We start from the raw sequence: 22921 nt of genomic DNA on the forward strand, positions 1-22921 counted from the left end.
TTCTTCTTTGGCAATCATTTGTAGCCAAGTAAGATTGTCTTCCATGAACACAGTCTTAACAGTGAGTCTGTAAGTGACTGTGGAGGCCAATTCTGGATCCACACATCCTTCCACAGTGGGGACATAGGTTTCCAGGCAGGAGTTGATCACGGTGAGGGTTTGCCAAATGTGCCTTCCTCTTAGCTTGTTTCTCCCTTTTGTTCTGAGTTTGAGCGTCTTCAAAGTTCATGACACTTTTGATAAAGGCTGTTCTCTAATTGGAGCGCTTGCAGGCCAGTGTTTCCCAATTGTCGGTGTTTATACTACCTTTTTTTAAGATTTGCCTTGAGAGAGTCTTTAAACCTCTTTTGTTGACCACCAGCATTACACTTACCATTTTTAAGTTCAGAATAGAGTAGTTGCTTTGGAAGATGATAATCAGGCATCCGCTCATGACCAGTCCAACAAAGTTGATGTTGAAGAATCATTGCTTTGACACTGGTGATCTTTGCTTCTTCCAGTACATTGGCATTAGTTTGCCTGCCTTCTCAAGAGATGTGTAAAAAAAATTGGTGACACCTTTCATGGAATCTTTCAAAAAGTTGGAGATGGTGTTTATAAGTGGTCCATGTTTCACAAGCATGGTCCTCAATCACTCTGCACTTCAATTGGGAGAAAGCTGCATTTGCAGAGAAGAAGAAGAAGAAGAAGAAGAAGAAGAAGAAGAAGAAGAAGAAGAAGAAGAAGAAGAAGAAGAAGAAGAAGAATAGTAGTAGTAGTAGTTTGGATTTGATATCCCGCTTTATCACTACCCGAAGGAGTCTCAAAGCGGCTAACTTTCTCCTTTCCCTTCCTCCCCCACAACAAACACTCTGTGAAGTGAGTGCGGCTGAGAGACTTCAAGGAAGTGTGACTAGCCCAAGGTCACCCAGCAGCTGCATGTGGAGGAGCGGAGACGTGAACCCGGTTCCCCAGATTACGAGTCTACCGCTCTTAACCACTACACCACACTGGCTCTCAGGCAATGCTCAGGCAATGCTTGATTTTGGCATCAATGTTGGCCCTTGTGGAAAGATAACTGCTCAGGTAGGAGAAGTGATCGACACTTTCCAATGTTACATCATTGAGTTGGATTTGTGGTGCTGCAGAGGGGTTGTTTTGTGCTTGTTGGTGCAGCACTTTGGTTTTTTGGATGTTGAACGATAGGACAAGCTTTTCATAAGCTTCTGGGATATATGTGTGTCCTGTATAATACACTAAAGACAGAAATGAATTATTTGCACTTGCTTTCCTGATCAGTACCTGTATTGGTCTGCTGCTTAAAAAAAAAAAATGCACAACAACAACCGATTAGCTCCAACAGAATACAGCTGTCAACAAAACCAACAAAAAGTTCCAGACCCCTGTTAGAGAATTTAGGGGCTTCTCCAGGGTGAAAAAGAAAGTGGGAGAAAAGCAAGACATTAAGTTCTGTATTCAGCTTAGCCTATTTATTGTAGTTCATCAAGATTTAAACAAAAAACAACCAACATGTTCTTAATACAATTTTCAGTGGTGCAAATTTCAACCTATTTTTGGATTGGTGCAACACTTTTCATATTGCTTCCCCTTCCAGCCACCAAAGGGCAAATGCAGAGTGTGGGGCTGTCTGTCCCATCTTCAGCCTGGGACTGGCTGGTTGGGGAATTGGGTTGGGTCCAGCTTCCTTTTCACTCTGCAAGAACAGCAGACAGGGAAGCAGAACTCCCTCAGGGTCCCTTTTACAACTTCCAGTCCACCCTAGCTTATGCCAGGGAACTGCTGACTTCTTTACAGTCTCCACTGCTTACACTGCGTTGTATTTTCCATCAGAACTGGGTAACTGCCAGCAGGCGCATGGGGTGATTGGTAAAAGTTCAGGGACGCAGAGGCTTCCTATGATTGGCAGAGATGCGGTGCACTTAAACAAACCCGCAGGAAAGGAGATGGAGGAGAGAGGCAGCCTGTCTGATTCATAACAACAGCTGCAAGCCCATTGTAGCTACTGCCTCTATTCAGTATCCACAGGGACCTTGCCCTCAACACTGAACTTCAGTATTTCATTCTCCTCTCCTCTCTCAAAATCCACTGAATCAAGCACTTGATGTGCAGTACTTACCACTCTGTGCCTCAGCTAGTCTTACCCCTGCTGGCCTGTTCTTATGCAAATACCTGCACTCACCTCCTCCGGGGTGTACAACTGGATAGCTCAGTTGGTAGAGCATAGGACTCTGAATCTCAGAGTTATGGGTTCTGGCCTCACTTTGGGTGAAAGGTTCCTGCCTTGCAGGTGGTTGGACAAGAAGATAAAAGGATGTCACATAGAGGAGGGAGAAAGGTTGTTTTCTGCTGCTCCAGAGAAGCGGACACGGAGCAATGGATCCAAACTACAAGAAAGAAGATTCCACCTAAACATTAGGAAGAACTTCCTGACAGTAAGAGCTGTTTGACAGTGGAATTTGCTGCCAAGGAGTGTGGTGAAGTCTCCTTCTTTGGAGGTCTTTAAGCAGAGGCTTGACAACCATATGTCAGGAGTGCTCTGATGGTGTTTTCCTGCTTGGCAGGGGGTTGGACTCAATGGCCCTTGTGGTCTCTTCCAACTCTATGATTCTATGATTATATGATTCTAAGACCCTCTGGGTGTGGGATATTTACAATGCAGTCCGACCAATAATGAATGTTTGCTAGATAGGCATGTGATAGGAGCTGAAGCTCACAGAGTTTTCCTGAAGGTTTGCAGAGCCCCTCCCACTGCACCCTGACAAGGGGAAGGCAAAGTCATACATAATCTTCTCACCTGGCTGGGCAGTTCTTCTTTGTCCTTTGCTCTTTTTCTTCTTTTCATCTCATCACTAAGCCAGAAATGTGAGAATATCTGCTTGCATGTTTGCCACCCTGGGCTCCTTTGAGAGTAAGGGCCAGGTGTACATTTAAAACACTGGTATTGTTAGTAATACTGAAAATAATAGTGTCAGACCTCCACCTGCAGTGTCCTCTGAAGACCAGATTCTGGAGAAAAACAGCTACGGGGAACTGCTGCAACTACATCTGGATTGTAAGCTTTCATGGGAAGCTGCCTTCCCCTGAGTCAAACCATTGGTCCAGCTAGCTCGGTATTCTCTACTCTGACTTGCAGCAGCTCTGCAGCATCTCAGGCAGGAGTTTTCCCCAAACCTACCCAGAGATCCTCTTAGGGAATGAATCTGGGAACTTTGACATGCTTGATCACTGACCTGGACCTCCTTCCTTCTGGTCAGCCACTGTGGGGAGCTGGATCTTTGACTAGATGAGGCTTTTTTTTTAGTTCTTTGTTTTGAAAACAGTTAAGATATGCAGTGACTTGCGATCTCAATCACAGGCAGTCTGTAGTCCGCTGGCAGTAGGGGTACAATATGGGCATGTCTTTAAGTTAACATCTTACATTAAAAACCTGACAATACCAAACTATCTAAGGCTTTTCACCAAAGCCAGACTAAACGTCTTTCCTTCTGCAGTGTTGGATGGCAGATTGAGAGGAGTTCCCTACCAGGACAGACTTTGCTCGTGTGCTCAAGACATCGATTCCATAAAACATATTTTGTTGCACTGTGCGAAATATGAGCAAGCCAGGGCTGAACTGATACTACCCTTGCTGGTACCTTTCCCAGGAAAATCAGAGGCTCACTATGTCAGGTTCCTACTGGAAGACAGGACAAATGCTAGAACATTAGCAGTGGCAAAGTTTTTATCAGTGGTTTCAAGAACCAGTGATCCCTATATTCTAAACAAAATGCTTGTTTAACCCGGAGGTAGGCTGTATGAATTGTGTATTGCTTTGTAACAATTTGTTGGGTCTCTGGACCGTAATAAAGATTGTTGTTGTTGTTAAGATGTGCAAAAGGTCAGAAGGTCTCTCTCTTCCTCCAGATGGTGCTGTGGGGCTGGAGATCCAGCCAGGGAGCCTCCCACTTCTGTCCTTGGCAGATATGATATATAAAGTGTGTGGGAGAAGCAGCAAAATGATGGAGGCTCAAAGCTTCATGTGTAATGAGCCAGTGGTGGCAGAGAAGAGGCTCTGCTGTCACCTGTGGACAGGTGGTATGAGCTGGAAGCATTCTCCCTGCCTTGCCTGATGAAATGCTCCCTTGGGGAAGCGGCTTGAACTTCACGGTAGAAAAGAGTGGGGACCCACCAGTTTTTATCTTTCCAGCTCAGGAGCTCAAAGGAGCATCTCTGCAAGAGATGGGTGCTGAGATGATGTGGTGCAGAGGCTGTAAAGCCCTTTGCTCACACACACACCCCGCCCGCTATCCTTTTAAAGTTAGCAGTTGGCAAAGAGTTATCTGCTGCCTTATTCTGAAGGAACAAGGAAGGCATCCGAGCTCCCAGTAAATAGATGGCTCCATAAATAAGTGATGGAGGAGCACAAACAGCGGCGGAAAGAACAGCACATGAAGCAATTGGTGTGTTCCCTGCTTTTGGCTGCAGTCTCAGTGGGACACTGAGCTGCAGGAGTGGCGAAAACGACACAAAGAGGGAAAATTTAGCCCCCTCCCCAGTCCCCACACGGAGAGATATGAAAGCCCGCGGGGAGAGGGAGGGGGAGTCGCCGAGGGACGAGCCCCATGGCTGCTCTAAACAGCGGTATAATTTCAGCCCGACTGGGGATCCAGCTTTTCCGGCAGAGCGCTCTGGATCCGGAGGGCCTCTCTCCGGCTGTGCATAAAGGATCACAAGGCAGAAAGCGGAGGAGCTCTGAACCAGCCGGTTAGCAAAAGAACTGAGAAATCATGTTCTGCCTCAGAGCGCTTTTCAGCACCGCGGACAGCTCTGTCCTCTCGTCTCGCCGCAGGCAAGAGGAAGGAAAGGGGGAACGGCTGCGGGGAGAGGAGAAGAGCCCAATCTTTTTCGGGGAGGGAAACAGAGGAAAGCCCGTCTATGGCCACATTAGAGTTTCCCCGCGTCTCCCTTTGTCAGAGAGGGCAGAGCCCAGGTAGCCGGGGTCAGCTCATTTAACCAGCTTCTCCTTGTTCCATGTCTAATTCAACAAACTCCATAGCAACGCATGAACCACTCTGCTTACCTGACCTTGCCCGACCTCACTGTTAACATCTTTTTCCTACTAAGTTGCTTCTAAAACAAGCCTGAAATGCCGCTAAAGCTCCTTTGACTCGGAATTGATGCTGGAGCCAGATGAAACGCAGGCCTCTGGCAAGAGCAGCAAGGAAGCTGGGGCGGAGAGAGAGAGCAGGTGGAGAAATTCCTGACTGTAGCCCCCCCTCCCCCGCCGCTGTCCTTGCCTGGGCATAAAGACATTTCCAGATGCTGGGAAGTACAGTACTGGGAAGTTTCTTGCTAGGGAGGAAACCCCCACCCCCAATGAAAGAGTCTTCCGTTCTTCTGCCTCACTGGAATTTCTTGAGAATTTTGTCTCCTAGCCCAGAAGCTTGATCTACCCACCCCCTCCAGCACCCATTGTGTCTCATTCACACGTCACCAGCATTGCTTAAAAAGAGTAAATAAAACACGTGAGCCCAAAAAAATGGGGGTGGGGAATGCAATGTAGGCTTGGGATACGGAGCCTACATGATGGAGATCACGAGTACCAACATGGAAAAAAAGGGGAGTCAGGTAAGCCCTGCCCTGTATAACCAAGCACATGATGAGGCACACCCACACCATTTGAATGGAGGTGCCCATCAATTTTGGGGAGGCCCATCCCCCTCAAATATATTATTAGGGTGGGGGCTGAAGGGACCTCGGCTCCTAGGAGTTGGCTCCTATGATGTAGCTAGTTTCTTATGGCTGCTTCATGCAGGAGGGAGAGAGAGAAAGCGCACACAAGAGGAAGGGGTGGAGCCTGAAGGTTTTATGAGACATGAAGTATATTTTCCCCCCACTATCTGTTAGACTCAACCCTGTCCTCTGCTGACTGGAGACAAGCAAGGTTACTTATACCCAGCATTTTGGTGGGCAGCAGGATTTAATTTACTTTATCATTGTAAGGTAGCCAAGGGTGTTGCACATATTTCCAACATTTCTCCAGTGCCCCCACAGCCTCCCCAGCTGTCTGCACTTCCTGGTCTGAAAAACCCCAATGGGAGGAGTCATTGCGTGACATTTTCCCCTGGGTGTTAATTGGATCTTGTTCTTAGAAGGGAACTTCTTTCCTTGGAAAGTATCCAGCTAATCTTCATATTCTCATATTTTTCCACTTAGGAATTGATTTTTACATTTGCACTCTACCTTTCAGTCCTTTTTAAACTGCTGTCATCATTGCCACTCAATCTTACATATATTTGATTTAAATCATCATCACCTGCTCTGAGAATCTGGCATCAGTTAAACTAGGAATTTAAAGCAGAGGGGCAGAAAATACGTCCAAGGATTCACCTTCCCCTTGAAATCAGCAGCCGAGAAGCTCAAGAGGAATGAATCACAGCACGAACAATGTCTGTATATTTACTCAGAAATAAGTCCTGTGTTCATGTACTGTAGACTTTGCCTACTTTCCTAAGCAGGTCACAGAAGCGACCAGTTACTACCATTGCAATGGGAGATCATTTATTTTGACACCCTTTTGTGAAAGGGGTGGATGCCAAGGTGCGAGGAGAGAGAATGAATACATCCCCATTGCCAGGGAACTTGGATGGAGCTCCTTTATCTGAGTCAGGGCATGTGCAATAGTCTAGCTGAGAACATTTGGTCACACTTGCTGGAATCTGCATGAGAGGAAAGTGCTCTTGTGCTTAGGTTCTGCTTACATGTTTCCAACAGACATCTGGTTGGCCACTGTGAGAATAAGATGGGCCATTGGCCGGATACAGCAGGCTGTCCTTATGTTCTTATGCCTTATCTTCAGTGGATTTGTCTAAACCCCCTTAAAGCCATCCAGATCAATGACCATTACTTGTGTTATCAAATTCCATAGTTTTAGCGATGCACTGCATGAAGAAGTTCTTCCTTTTGTCTGTCCTGAATCTTCCAATGTTCAGCTTCATTTGTCCCCGGTGGCATTCTCCCACAACCTGGCAACGGGCAACATGGTACCCTGTCATTGGCATGTATGCTATGTGATTCCTGATTGGTTGGGATTGTGCGGTGAATAAGCCCTTCAATTAGTGCCTTCAGAAACAGCATTGAGTGTCAGCAGCAGATCAGGGGAACAATGGCTATGCACAGGCAGGAAAACATTGCATGAAAAGAGTGGAAAGGGAGACTTTTGGAGGACCCTTTTTAGACCTGCTTTACAAAACAACTTCTGCATCAAACAGCAAACCCATAAAAATTCAGCACAGTAATATATCACACTGGAAAATGGTTGGGATGTTATGAGAAAAACACATACTGTGACTTTTTAAGAAAAAGGTATCCTAAGGGCCCTCCTTTCCTACCGTTGGGGGAATCTTGATCTTATTTTATTATTTACCAGCAAGCTGTTTCTAGGCAGCCTCAGGAGTGACTTCTACAGTTCTCCAAACATCTGTGGAAAGCTTTCAGCTGCTCGCTTGCTCTCCTCCACAGCATCCCCTGTGGAGACAACCCGGGGCGTCTTCCTCCCACACCCACCAGTGGCTGAGGGAGGGCAGTCAGTGTGGGTGGATTCAGCAGCTGCTGCTGCCATTCAAGGCTCACACCAAGTCTTTTGCTCATCATCAGGGATGGAGAGAGGAGATGAGGGGGGAAATTCAGATAAAGCCCACTACGCTTCCTTTGTCTTCAAACACCCACACCCACACAACCTGACACAAATATTCAGTGGAGACCAAAGGCATCTCCATGGGTATATTATTTCTAAAGAAGAAGACAGTCAGGCTCAACATGCACAGAGACACCTAAGCTGTGGTTTCTTAGTGGTGATGGAAACACACGTATGGTATAAGAACATAAGGAGAGTCTGCTGCCTCAGGCCAATGGCCCATCTTGTCCAGCATCCAGTCCTCACAATGGCCAGCCAGATTCCTGCTGGAAACTCGCAAGCGTGGTTTGAGGACAGGAGCACTCTGCTCCACCGCAATTTACTGCAACTTGTATTCAGAATTATACTGCCTCCAGCAGTGGAGGTAGAACACAGCCATTGTGGAAAAGTAGCCTTCAATAGCCATATCCTCCATGCATTTGTCTAATCCTCTAGAAAACAACAATCAAGGAGGTGCAGGACACAATTTCTTAGCTCAATGCATTTCACTGTCTCCCTCTACAAGGTCTGTAGCCCTGCCATGGAAAACAGGTGCTTGAGCTAGGGCCAGCGAAATACACGAAACTCCCCAAGCAATTTTTTTCCATGGTTTGTCACTGTTTATCATGCCACTGCACAATTTAGGTTCAATTGAGAGCTTCCTCTTGACAAAGCCATCACATTGGCTGGCCCCATTTTGCAAGGGTGCCAAGATCTCTGTATCATCATATACCTGATCGAGATCCAAGCTAAGAAGCACACAGAGAGAGCTTTGCTGTTTGGAAAAAAGCTTCCCTCCTCTGTTTGGATGAGTCTTCTGCAGTGGCAGGTTGGGGTACTATTGTGCCCTGTGTGAGGGGGAAAATCGGCAGCCACTCCCAGCCCCCTTCAGTGCTTGTGCTGTCTTCCCAGTGGTTGGTAAGGAGATGCCTGGCTTTGGGAAGGAGGCATGAGGGCTCTGGCTGGGTCCTAGAGCCGTCCCACCTCTCTCCCAAAGCTGGAAAAGCACGAACCAGGCTTTGGGAAGGAGGAAGGAGGAATCTAGGACCCTGTCAAAGCCACACACCTCCTTTCCAAAGCCCAGTGCATGTCCAACAGAAATACATGGGTATCCATATATGCAAATGTTTTGCTGGACAGAAATGGATCTGCAAGTCTTGGGTGAGGAACACATGCCTTTCCTAAGGATGGAAACAGAACTGCAGTAGGTAACAACTAGGTTAAAAAAAACAAAAACGTTTTACTAGGTTTTTGTGGTTTTAGATATTTCTAATAGTTTTTAAATATGTTTTAAAAATATATGTTTTTATTTTTTATTGTATTGTTTCACCACTTTGATGTCTGATGCCATGGGCTGTTTTGGGAATAGAGGAGACATAGAAAAAATAATAATCACTAACTGGCTTTTATATTTTAAGACATGAGTGATCAGCCATCATGTGTTTCTTTTTCCCAGGAGGCCTTGATACAAACTCAAACCTGCATCGTAGCACCTAAAAGGACCTTATGATCCCGTCAGCTGCCTCCGCCTACTTTCTGCCTTGGTTCTAGATGCAAATATGTGACTCTACCCCCCCTTTTGTTATTTCTCCCCTCCCAACTTGCTTTGTTTACCATCTTGCATAACGAAGAGTTCTGCAGAACTCAAAAGTTTGCAAACTATTTAGCGACATTTTGCCTAACCTGATAAAGATATTGCTGCAATATGCATCCTTCCCAAGACCACCTAAGAGAGTTTTTGCAGCCTTAGGTCTACTGGGGGGGGGGCAACCTCCGAGGCCCACAAAAGTAATAAAGTCTGTCCCACCAAATCTTTTTGTAGCAGGAGGTGGTGGTTTTTTCCATTGTGGTTACTTCTTCCCTGTGTTTTTGCTTCGAGCTTCCAGGCAGACTTATAGACTCTGGCTACCTTTGCCACCCAGGGAGACAAACCTGTCAGTTTTCTCTTCCTTTAAATAATAATTTGGATTCGAATTAAAATACCTTAAAGGCCTCATTAAAGCTAAATTAAATGTGTAGCCAAGCATCCTTTATACATTTTAATCAGATCTTTGCCCATTTCAAGCAAACATTACTCTTGACTGTTTATACTCGAGGTGTAGCAAAGCCGCTCCTGACAGCTCATTTCCCTTGTGATCAGATCTGGTTTGTGGGCTCCCCAGAGGCATTTATTTGGTAGGCTAATAGGAGACCAGGATGCTGGGCTGGACAGGCCACTGCCAGTTGGGAGCTCAAGTTCCTTTCCCAATATGGACGGTTCTGTTCATACCATCCATTGGCTAGCTGGGGCTATGAATGTCTTGATGATACCTATACCAGCTTTACCCAACCTGGTGCCCTCCTGATGACAATGAACTACAACTGCCACCATCCCTTGCCATTGGGGCCAATGGAAGTTGCAATGCAAAACATCCAGAGGCCATCAGATAGACAGTGTATTGTCTCCACTGGCCAATTCATTGTCCGTTTAGACTGGGAATCCTGTGACCCTCCAGGTGTTTCTGGATTCCAACTCCAGCCAGCATCCCTGCAGCTGGCTTTGCTGCTCAGGGCTGAGGACTGTTGGACTCCAGCCCCAAATGTAGAAATTAACTTCATATGTTCAGTATGTATGTATTGTCACAATGCAGAGCTTCTGAATCAGCATAGGCCTTTGTGGACTGGCATTCACTTATTTTATTTATCTTGCAACATTTAATGGTAAAGGTAAAGGGACCCCTGACCATTAGGTCCAGTCGTGACCAACTCTGGGGTTGCAGCGCTCATCTCGCTTTATTGGCCGAGGGAGCCGGCATACAGCTTCCGGGTCATGTGGCCAGCATGACAAAGCCACTTCTGGTGAACCAGAGCAGCACACAGAAATGCCATTTACCTTCCCGTTGGAGCAGTACCTATTGATCTACTTGCACTTTGAGGTGCTTTCGAACTGCTAGGTTGGCAGGAGCAGGGACCGAGCAATGGGAGCTCACCCCATCATGGGGATTCGAACTGCCGACCTTCTGATTGGCAAGTCCTAGGCTCTGTGGTTTAACCCACAGCACCACCTGCAACACAACATTTATTTACCGCTTAATCATAATAAAACTTCTGCGGGTTTTCAAAAGTAGATTACTTCATCAGATGCATAGAATGAAATTTTTGGTTGCAGGTATATATGCTGAACAGTGAAGGAATAATATGTAGCGAGGTCAGGAGGGAGTGAAATGCATAAAGTATAGATAATGGCAATTCAAGTAGAACTGGAACATGTAAAAAAGTAAGCACTATTACCCTAACCCTTTACAATAGTGATAGTTGATCTGCCAAACAACTTGACAGCACAGAAGTGGGAAATGGCTGTCCTTGCCCAAAGGAGTAAAGCTGAACTTCTTGATGAATTGTGATCCCACCTTTTCACATTGCAGCTTTTTTCCCAAGCTGATGCAATCTGAAATTCAAACGTGTTTAAGTATGGCCAGCTGAAGATCAGGGGCAGAGGGTGGTATCCAATGCCCTTGTTCCATTAGCACAAGGATTTGCAGTTGTGCAACAAAACACCCTCTTTCCTCCCCCATGTGCTCTCCATACCCTCCCCAAATCTGCTCCAGGGGTTGGGGGGGATCCCCAGAACAGATTTAGGGAGTATATGGAGGGGGAAAGAGAGCAGAGAAAGTTTCATTGTGCAAGGGTAAATTCATCAGCTGATGGAACAAGACTTAGCACTACTTTGGAAACAAGCCAAAGATTCCTGATAAAATGAAATGCCCCCCCCCTCTGGTGTGTGTGTGTGTGTGTGTGTGTGTGAGAGAGAGAGAGAGAGAGAGAGAGAGAGAGAGAGAGAGAGTGCCATTTCTGATGTCAGGTTTCTGATCTTTCTGCAGAGGGACTGGCTTGTTTCTCCTGTGTAGGATTCAGAATTTATGGCAGACCGCGGCATATATCAAATTAGAAGAGGATCAGGTGAACAAGCCCCTATTGTTGTGGATGACATTATCAGGCTGTGTGATGGTGTTATCCATAGCTTTCCCCCCTTAAAAAATGTTTGGGGGTACTCTCATTTTGACTCAAGAAATTCACCATTTTGTAGTTCAAATCGGGGGAAATAAATATAGTAAATGGACAAAAGGCCACCATTGGGGGTAGCAACGGAACTGATGATTCACCATGCTAGAGCATAAACCATTAAAAAACCCAGTTTATTCTCCCGTTAGATTCACAAAATGTTTAGGGGTATGCGTACCCCTGTACGCTCCCCAAAGAAAAGAAAAAAAGCACTGGTGTTATCAGAAAATATTGTGGAGGCAGAGTTGGCCAATGAGTTTTGTTGCAGGGTCTGATTCCTGTGCCTAACTGATGTGGTTCCCTGTTCAGATCATGACTCAAGCTAACTGTTGTTACCTTCTGTGTGTAGTGTGTCAAGGCAGTGTGTGTGTGTGTGTGTGTGTGTGTATAAAAACATCAGGCTAGGGCATCAGCCTGGGGCACACTAACCTGTCTCATTGAGGGCTCCTTTGCGTGCACTCATTGGATTTCTGCTCCTGCTGTCCTTTCGTTCTGATGGAGGCTCTCTAATTTGTAAACATTAATAGCCATTATTATTATTAAAAAGGGACGAAAGTGAGTGGCCCTGTGACTAATTATTTTAAGTGTTTTCAACGAGCCTCGGCTCAGCTCTTTCATAAAAAAATATCCCCCTGCTGCGAAGACCAGATTGTTATGATGATCAGATCTTTCCTTAGCCCTATTAATTTTACCCAGAATAACAGCAGAGCAGATGTGGGAAAGAAGGCTAGCCTGATTAACATAATTCTTTTCAAAGACCATTTCCTTCCCTAAAGGCCACCGTAGCCACACTCCTATCTGCTTTCTGATCTAATTACATCCAGGAGAATTCAGACACTGACGGGCCTCTGCAGCAGATGTCACTTCTCAGATAGGAAGGCCCCCTTCAGGTTATGGAAGCAGATCAGAGAATCAATTGAAATTAACAGCCCTATTGTCACATCTCCCCCACCTCCCATCCACCTCTCTCAATCCTTGGAATAAAGTTGCTTTGCAAATAAGTGAGTGAACACACCTCTTCTTAAGAGGTGTGGACACACAGCCACTCAGCAGTGCTTCATCACTCAATGCCTGTCCAATCAGAGGGCTGCTTCACCAATGACAATGAAGCATCCTGAGGCAGCCCACTAACCAATCCAGAGCTAGCAACCAAGCAACTGACCATAAGCCCAACTCTTGTGCAAATTAGCCGGACAAGAAGATTTTGCTTCAATTAAAGCTTTACCCCCTCCATTTCAACTGGGCTTGTGCAGCTTTCCCTTTAAGAGTTTCTGTATAAGAGCAGCTCAGGTCAGGAACTGCAATTTATCATCCACCACAAGACTTTCTTTGCTGTATGTTGAAGGCCCAGTAGAAGGTGCATTGCTTTTTCCAGTCTTACCTGTGTCTTGACCATCTACAGCATGCATGGGGGACCTAATGCTCTCCAGATCTTTATTTGGATCACCACTTTTCTCCAAACAAGTTCAAGGTGGCACACATGGTCCTCCATCTTCCCATGTTAACCTCACCACAACCTGTGAGGTAGATTAGGCTGAGAGAGAGTGACTGACCCAAGGTCACCCAGTGAACTTCATAGCTGAGTCTCCCATGTCCTGGTCCAACACCCCATCAGTTCCAGCCAGCATGCCCAGTGGTCAGGGTGATGGGTGTTGGAATCCAGACACATCTGGAGGGCCACAGCTATCTCACTCCACACTCCACCTCCTGTGGGGTGAGGGAGATGTGACCCTACAGATGTTTCTGGATTCCAGCTCACATCACCTCTTCTTCCTGTGGTTTCCAGAAGCTGGTATTCAGAAGCATTAGTACCTCCATCTGTGGAGGGTAGAGCAAAGCCATCTGGCCAGTAGCCATCAATAGCCCTCTCCTCTAAGAACTTGTCTCATCCTCTTTTAAAGCTATTTAGGTTGGTGGCCATGGATGATGGCCAGTGAGTTCCATAGTTTAGCTATGTGTTGCATGTAGAAATGTTTTCTTTTCTTTGTCCTGAATCTACCAACATCTGGCTTTGTTGTGTAATATGTTGATCTGCCAATCTCAACAATATATGTATCAGCCTCAGACATAACTGTAAATTGGTTAAGATGTCAGGCACATAACTTCACACATGTCAGCGACTGCAAAGGAGGAAAGCATGGAAAAGCGAGGCTTAGCGAGATATGTCCAGTATCATGAATTGTATAATTGGAGTGTGGGTGTGTGTACTTCATTGTAAAAATGTCAATTAGCTTTCAAGAAAGAATAACACCACCAAAAATAGGCATTTCCCACTTGGGGAAATAGCTCTTGCGCCTTCCATGAACACACAATCCTGTCTTTCTGAGTCTACTGTGCACTGTCCAAAGCTCCCCCCCTTGCACATCACAATGCAATAGTGTGGTTGGGGTGATAGGCCAACCAACCAGCCATTTACTGTTGCATTAAATCCATGTCTCAGCGGATGCGGCAACTTTAGGGTCCATTTGCTGGCTGGCTGGCAGTTCCATTTTTTTATTATTAAAAAAACCCCCAACATCTCAAACATTTGTTTGCTGAATGTAATGTTGTTATTACATTAACTTTCCCTCACAGGAGCACCGAGCCTTCATTACTGCTGATGCTAGGATCGCCAGCGTGTGGAGGTCTCCGAACAGCGGGTAATTTTTTTTCTGCCATATGTGCTGGGCTTAGCAGGCACAGCAGAACCAGCGAAAGATGGCACGGCCACACGTTTGCAGTCGCCCGGATCCTGAAAGAGGAAGCGGTGTTTCCTGTGGCTTTGGGAAGAAAGCATCCTGAGGCATCCCTGTAAAAAAGAAAAGAAAAAAGGAGGCAGTGTTGCACAGTGGTTAGTGCATTGGGCTAGGAGCTGGGAGAACAAGGATCAAATCTCCATTTGGCCATGAAGTTCACTGGGTGACCTTGGGCTAGTCACTGCCTCTCGGGGTTGTTGTGGGGTTTAAATGGGGAGGGGGAGAGCCCTTGGAAGAGAAGATGGCATATGTAAATGCAATGAATAAATGAAGGTGTAGGAAGGCTAATGAACATTCCTCTGATATTTCATGACACAGGGGTATAGAAACACTATACACACACTCTCTCTCTCACACACATATATGGGGTTTAGGCAGCAGTCTCTCCCAGCCCAACCTGCATATACCACCTGAAACCTTCTGCATGCAACGCAAGTGCTCTACAACTGAGCTATAGATTAAATCCTTTTGGGCAGCCTGAGATGGATGAGTGATAGGGACACTGTTTGGCAGTAGAGATGTGAAGGTCGGGGGGGGGGAATGGAAGTATTGCAGAGGAAATTTCCCCCTTTTTTCTATTTCCCCCTATTATGTTTGGAAAATTGGGAGGCAAAACCAGAAAAAAAGTCTGGGAGGGGGATATTTTCTAATTTTTGCAGGCCTTCATATCTCTCTGTTGTCGTGGTTCTGTTCCTACCCAATGGATCAGTGCTAGAGGCTGATGCTCTACCCTTTGAGTTATGACCTGTGGGGTCCTGCAAGATTTGTCCTGGGTGTTTTATGAATTTCTATGTGAAACTGCTGTTAGGGTAACTAGGGTGGTAGCTCAGTGCTGGAACATCTGCTTTGTATGCAGAAGGCCCCAGGACCAATCCCCAATAGCATCTTTGGGTTGGGCTGGAAGAGTGTCTCTGCCTGAAATCCTGGGAGGTTATTGCCAATTGGTGTAGACCAGTACTGAGCCAACAGATGGACCCAAGGTCTGATTCAAAGTAAGGCAGCTTTTTTTGTTCTGTGCTGGTAGAGATCAACTAGCCACTGCGGATTGTCTGGTGCTGGGTATGCTGGTGCCTGGATGTGGGTGGCGCTGTGGTCTAAACCACTGAACCTCTTGTGCTTGCTGATCAGAAGGTCAGTGGTTCAAATCCCTGCAACGGGGTGAGCTCCCGTTGCTCTGTCCCAGCTCCTGCCAACCTAGCAGTTCCAAAGAACACCAGTGCAAGTAAATAAATAGGTACCTCTGCAGCGGGAAGGTAAACTGTGTTTCCTTCTGGTTTCCGTCATGGTGTCCCGTTGTGCCAGAAGCAGTTTAGTCATGCTGGCCACATGACCCGGAAAGCTGTCTGCTGACAAACGCTGGCTCCCTCGGCCTGAAAGCGAGATGAGCGCCACAACCCCATAGTCGCCTTTGACTGGACCTAACCATCCAGGGGTCCTTTATGCTTACCTTTTTTATGCTGGTGCCGCCTAACAGGACTGGCATTGGGATAGCATCTTCAGGCTCTTCTTTGGCCACAGTGTCCCAGGAAGATGTACCACTGGTCCCTCCCTCTTTCTCAGGCTATGGTAGCAGTGAAATAAGCCCCCCCCCCAAGACGACTGGACCCCCTCCCCTCCTCAGCAACTCCACCTCATCTTCACTCCCCCCTGCCAGTCAGAAGCAAACATTGCTCACCACCAGCCTAGTGCTTTCCACTATCTAAAGCAGCATATAAATCCCAAGGATAACAAACGATCAGCCACCTGTTAATTCAAACATCTCAACATCTCCTGGCGATAAGCCTGCAATATATCTGAAAGAGGCAGTTGCTTTGCAGCTCTGGAATTCTGATCAACCTTTATTTACGAGGATGAAGACGGAGGAAATTTCCTGAGCTTTCTGCCACGCGCTCTCATATGTCTGTGCTTTATATATTTTTTTTCCCCTCCAGGTCTTAAACCCACAAGGATAAAGTCAGAATGCACAGTGTGAATAATATAGAGCAAAATACGCTCTCACACATACAGGGCAGAATGTTGGGCTGTCCCTTTCAGCTCAGAAAAGCATTTGTTGCGTCTTTCATGTCAAAGCGAAGCATTCAGCTCAAAGTAAGCAATATATACATTTCCCCCCTCTGCAAGAAAGAGGGGGTGGGGAGAGAGAATCCCTGGAAAAACACAAGCCTGCGGTGCAAGAGGGGGGAAAGGGAGAGAGGGAGAGAGCTCTAGTTTAAATGTTATGAGTATCTTTAAGTCACTAATGCCTCCCTTTCCAAATGGGTATGTTTCTGTTGCTGAAATTGGCAGCAATCAGATTTACAAGTGCTGAGAAAAAGATTTCTTTGGACAGATGAAAGAGAAGCATTTCCTTCTAAATACTGGTGCCTTGAGCCAAAAAATACGGCTCTCTGTAGCTTTGCATAAGGGCGCCTGCATTCAAAGAGCTTGTTTTCACATAAAATATAGCTATTGCGAAAGGAAATTTGAGGCTGGCTTCGGTGGGTTGGTTTTGTTTTTTTAAAAAAGGAGGCTGTTGTCGGAGTTGTGTGTTTTGTAAAAAGGTGTGTTTAAAAAGGAACTGGTGAGAGAGATAATGAAGGAAGGCAAGGGAGGAGGAGGAGGAGGGCTAAATCAGTGGTGGAGGCACCATTGGGACTGAACTGTGGAAGGAAATAACTGCCTTTGACAGTGCCTGTGTCCCCTGTGTGTTTCCAAAGTCCTCTCATGTTCCTCATGAAGATGTAAGCTGAAAGAGGGAGACAGTTCTGGCAGGCCAGTGTCACAAGGAATATCAGAGCCCCAGAGGGAGAGGGGGGCAGTTAACCATTAAGAGTGCAACCTCAACACTCCCCAGCCTGTCCTCGTTGCTTAGCATCACCGCTTGCGCTGTGCAAGGAAAGAGGACGTGGGAGATGGAGGACCCACCTGGATGGAATGGAAGGGCAAGTATGGCAGGTGGGAGAGGATGATGCTCCCTACCCTCTGGATTAAGGACTCTTGCTGCTGGCAAAAAGAATAGATCAATGCTCGGTTGGTGGGGCACGTGCTGTGCATGCAGAATATGCCAAGGTCAATTCCTGACATTTCCCATTAAAATACCCATCACTGGAATACAAGTTGCTGGGGACCAGAGAAGGGGAGAGGGCTCTGGTGCTCAAATCCTGCTTGCAGATTTCCTAGAGGCAATTGGTTAACCAATGTGAGAACAAAGATGCTGGACTAGATGGGTCACTGGCCTAATCCAGCAAGCTTGTGCCAGATACCTTGGAGAGCTCCTGCCAGACAGAGTCAATGATATTGGACTACACAAGGACAGCCAACAGATCTATACTATACAATTAAATAAGCCTGCTCACCTTTTCTGGTTGGCGGCATTGCGGCCAGGCATCGGGGACTCAATAGTTATCGAATGCAGGGGTGGAGAGTTGACACCCCCCCATGTGTTGTCCCGGCCGTATCACCAGCGCTGGGGAGGGTCATGCCCAGTGTGGTCCCACTGGCCAATCAGCATTGGTAGTGGGCATGGGCGTGGCTGATTTAACCGTGGTGCAGCTGGTGGGGCCTTCCTCTCTTGCCCTTTTGCTGGATCTCCCTATCCACCCACCTTCTTTTCATGCTTTGCTGTGATATGACCTTGCTATGGACAAATGTCAGCTGCCATATTGTTGGGGCTTAGTAGGATTTTTTCCCACTTGGCAAATTGGCACCAGCCATTTGGCTTTTGCCTACCTGGTAGCAATCATCACAACTTTGTGAGGTTATTGGGTAAGTCTTTCTTTGGATGGAGGGGAGGTTGTAGCCTCTGCTTGCCCCTCCTCATTAAGGGTATCCTGTTAAAGGGATCAAGAGGTGTGGATTCTGTCTGATGTGGGCTAGGACCATGCTACGACCCCAACAGGGACTCATCGGGGTGCCACTATTTGATGTAAGTCATAGGGCTCGCCCTATTGGTGGTTTACTCCTTAGCTGGACTCCCTGAAGATGAGCGAGAGTCAAGATATAGCCTGGCTTCACCGAATGTCTAAGCCAAGCAGTTCACATCTGTAACCAATAAAGTGTTGGGAAATTCTATTCCACCTTTAGTTGCAGACATGGAACTGTTGCATGTCACATGTCTGTTTACATACCAGCACAGTCTGCTGGGAACTTCCATTGTGCTTATAGCTTTTGCTTTTCACTCTCTCTCTGAGAAGAAGAAATGGAGACAACATGTTTTCTTTGTCCTGATTTATGCTTAATAAATCTTTAGCTGTTAGTATGTTTCCACAAGCCTCACGCCTGTTCTGTTTGCACAGTATGCTCTGCTAATATAGCGTGCTCAGGCTTTTGAAGTCTGAGTCGCTGATTTACATCGCACCAGACATCGGGGATCATCATGGCTGGAAGGGCATGATCCAGCTGGGGGCTAGTCAGCTGGCATCTCAACTCCTGAAGGATGCCGACCTAAAATTGTGGCCTATTTGAACCCATAAACCAAAATACTTGTGTCTCTGTGTTTATTATCTACTAGGGAACTGTGGGCCTTGGCAGTTGTTAGGAGTTGTTGGGTGACCTCATTCTCCCAGTGTTGGGAGTTGTTAGGTGACCTCATTCTCCTCAAAGAGCTACAATTTCCCGAGTAGTTTATTGACCACTCCCTCTACTCAGGGAACTCTGGGAATTGCAGCTCTGGGGGAGGATTAGAGCAACAATCTAAAGTTTTCAGGGTGCTGGAAACGTAACAAACTAAAAGTTTCCAGGAAGAGCTGTTCAACAGTGGAATGGACTCCCACGGTAGATTGTGGACTCTCCTTCCTTGGAGGTTTTTAAGCACTGGTTGGATGGCCAGCTGTCATGGATGCTTTAGCTGAACTTCCTGCATTGCAGGGGGTTGGACTAGATGACCCTCGGGGTCCCTTCCAACTCCACAACTCCATTATTCTATGAGGGAAGCCATGACTGTTTAAAGTGGTATTGTATTGCTTGAAATGGTGTGACACTGGACTAACTTAGTGTGAGGCATGTTCCTATGGAGAGAGAGGAGTGACATGTCCAATTAAAGCATCAAAATTTTTAGTTAGGCCAAAAGGAGGGTCACAGGCACTTGTGAAATGGACAGAAACTTTGGGTAATCACTAGTTCCATGCTTAGGTTCCCATTGCAACATGGAAGGTGCTGTTAAAGTGGTCCCTTGCCAAGGCTGCAGATCCACTAATGGCTCCAAACGTTTGCAAAGGATTGCCGCTCGGAGTTTCTCAGAGTTTGCTGTCTGCTGCGAGAAGCCACTTTCCTCCAGCTAATTGTATGCTTGCTCCCCTGGAAAGGACACCAACTCCTTGCAAACAGATTGTATTTTGATGCCCACAACATCCCCTCCCCTTTCAGCCTTGTTGGTGTTTTGATCAGGGAATGATGAAAGACTGAAATCAGATTTCTTTGTGGGCAGCCCTCGTTTATCACGATGGTTTTGATCAACAAAACAGCATTCTGGATCTCTCTCTCTCTCCACCCCCCCCCACATCTTTTCTCCTAATAAAAAAATTTATAACTTAGAAGTGGTAGAGTGAAACCCTGCAAGGAGCTGGCTGACTGGGCTCCTTAAAAGTAAGGGGAAATAATAATAATTATCTCTCCCCAAAAGGGAGCTGCTTCTGTCCGCACCATCAAAGTTAGGCTGCATCCTCCAGATGAAAGCTTTCCCTTTCATTTGCTTCCTTTTAACACCTCATTTGTTTCAAATAAGTGTGTGTACCTAAATCACCAAGAGCAGCATGAAAACAGAACCCTTCCATGTGGCCTGTGCCTAGCACCCAGGGGGGTTTTCTGAGCCCCCATGGAGGAGAATAAAGGTGGTACAAGACTAAGGGGTAGAAGCATCTTTACACTTATTAATCAGCTTAATGAGGACAGAAGTTGCCAGACAGACCTGCCCTGAACTACATACAACTGGACCCCTCCTCACCAGCATAGTTCTTAGTGTTGTGACCATTTGTTTCAATTGGGCCTACATAGGAGAATTTCCAGCTGGGTTGCGCCATGTGGCTGGCTGAAACACTCCTCTGAAACAAGGCAAGTGAACATCTTTATTTATTTTATGCAGATCATTTCTATGCCATTCACCATCACCATTACATTTATTGCCTGTCCTTCACCAGCAGGTGCCAGGGTGGATTACAACAATTAGGTAAAGGTAAAGGACCCCTGACGTAGGTGGCACTGTGGTCTAAACCACACAGCCTAGGGTTTAATGATCAGAAGGTCAGTGGTTCGAATCCCCACGACGGGGTGAGCTCCCGTTGTTCGGTCCCAGCTGCTGCCCACCTAGCAGTTTGAAAGTACACCAGTGCAAGTAGATAAATAGGTACCACTGTGGCGGGAAAGTAAACAGCATTTCTGTGTGCTGCTCTGGTTCGCCAGAAGCAGCTTAGTTATGCTGGCCACATGACCCAGAAGCTGTCTGCAGATAAAGGCCAGCTCCCTTGGCTAGTAAAGCAAGATGAGTGCCTCAACTCCAGAGTCGTCTGTGACTGGACCTAACGGTTAGGGGTCCCTTTACCTTTAATGGACCCCTGGACAGTTCAGTCCAGTCAAAGGCGACTATAGGGTTGCGGCACTCATCTCACTTTCAGGCTGAGGGAGCCAGTGTTTGTTCACAGACAGCTTTCCAGGTCATGTGGCCAGCATGACTAAACTGCTTCTGGTGCAACGGAACACAGTGACGGAAACCAGAATGCATGGAAACGCCGTTTACCTTCCCGTCGCAGTGGTACCTATTTATCTACTTGCACTTTAACATGCTTTTGAACTGCTAGGTTGGCAGAAGCTGGGACAGAGCAATGGGAGCTCACCTTGTCATAGGGATTTGAACCACCAGCCTTCTGATCGGCAAGCCCAAGAGACTCAGTGGTTTAGACCACAGCACCACCTGCATCCCTATGATTACAGCAATTAAAAACGCTTAAACAGATTACAATCACAGGAATAGGGTGGGCCCTGAATACACCCATCTCAGGTGTTGAAGGGCTGGGTAAAAAGGTGTGTTTAATATATAAAATAATTCAAACAGTGTGCATAAAAAATCAAAAGTGTCAGGGACCAGGCAGAGGAGGAATGGTGGAGACCGCCTCCGCATCCTGACCCTCCCAGAGAGGAAGAAGAGGAAGAGAGTATAGATTTAAAACAGTGGTTTGCGGGAGGTCACAGCTCAGAGGCAGATGAGGGGAGAAGTTGGAAAATAATAGGAGAAGAACCAGAGCAGTTGGCTGACATGGTATCATTAAAAAGCCTTTCAGACCCTCCATCTCCCAGAACCCAGCGAGCCTTAAAAGTAGGAGAGCAAACAGCTCAAAGACACAGGGCACTTAGTGGCACCTGTAGAGGAGGTGATAATGATGATGAGGAAGTGGGAGAGAAGGGAGGGTGGAGATTCACTTGGGACAACACCATTATCCAAGAGACTGGGCAGCGGCTGAGCAAGCCGATTGGGCGTCTGGGGTGGTGCATGTGCCCTGAGCCCAGGAGTGGGGCGAGCCAGGGCAGGATGCTCCGCAAGGCCTCTGAGGAGTCTGCCTGCCTCCTCCCACTCAGCTGCCCTATAGCTAAGGGGGAGGCGATGGGAGGACCATTTAGGGCAGTGCGGTGCCTGGGGCCACCCAAGCCACTGTGTCACTCCCAGGAGAGATGCATGGCTTGGGCTTGCTGCAGGCCCCGTGGTGAGTGCCGCCTGGCATTTTGTCACCCCCCCAGTGGTGACACCCGCCGCACCCCCTTCGTCCGCCTCTGAGGCTGGGTTCTGTAGTATCTCTCTGTAAAGTTTGAAATAAAAAAGGACAATAAGAAACTTTTCCTTGTCTTTATACTTTCCTGGGCAACTAGCCGGGAGCCACTGACAGCACCCTGATAAAAAGGCACAATCACAAAAATGTACAATAAAAGGATCAATAGAATGGCATACATTATACATACATACATACATACATACATACATACATACATACATACTAGTTAATACAGTGGTACCTCGCAAGACGAATGCCTCGTAAGACGAAAAACTCGCAAGACGAAAGAAAACTCGCAAGACGAATTTCCCTATGGGCTTGCTTCGCAGGACGAAAACGTATTGCGACTTTGTTTCCTTTTTCTTAAAACCATTAATACCCAGGGAATCCATGCTTCGCAAGATGAAAAAACTCGCAGAATGAAAAAACTCACAGAACGAATTAATTTCGTCTTGCGAGGTACCACTGTATATCCTTCTATTATTCTTTCAACATACACAGGTCACCCCCAAAATCTCACACAACAATGGGAGTCCCCTAAGATGCTGACCTCACCCTGGTCAGTGTGGTGTAGTGGTTAAGAGCGGTAGTCTCGCAATCTGGGGAACCGGGTTCGCGTCTCCGCTCCTCCACATGCAGCTGCTGGGTGACCTTGGGCCAGTCACACTTCTCTGAAGTCTCTCAGCCCCACTCACCTCACAGAGTGTTTGTTGTGGGGGAGGAAGGGAAAGGAGAATGTTAGCCGCTTTGAGACT

This window comes from Podarcis melisellensis, assembly GCF_964234715.1.
Source record: "Podarcis melisellensis genome assembly, chromosome: 15".
Classification (NCBI taxonomy): domain Eukaryota; kingdom Metazoa; phylum Chordata; class Lepidosauria; order Squamata; family Lacertidae; genus Podarcis; species Podarcis melisellensis.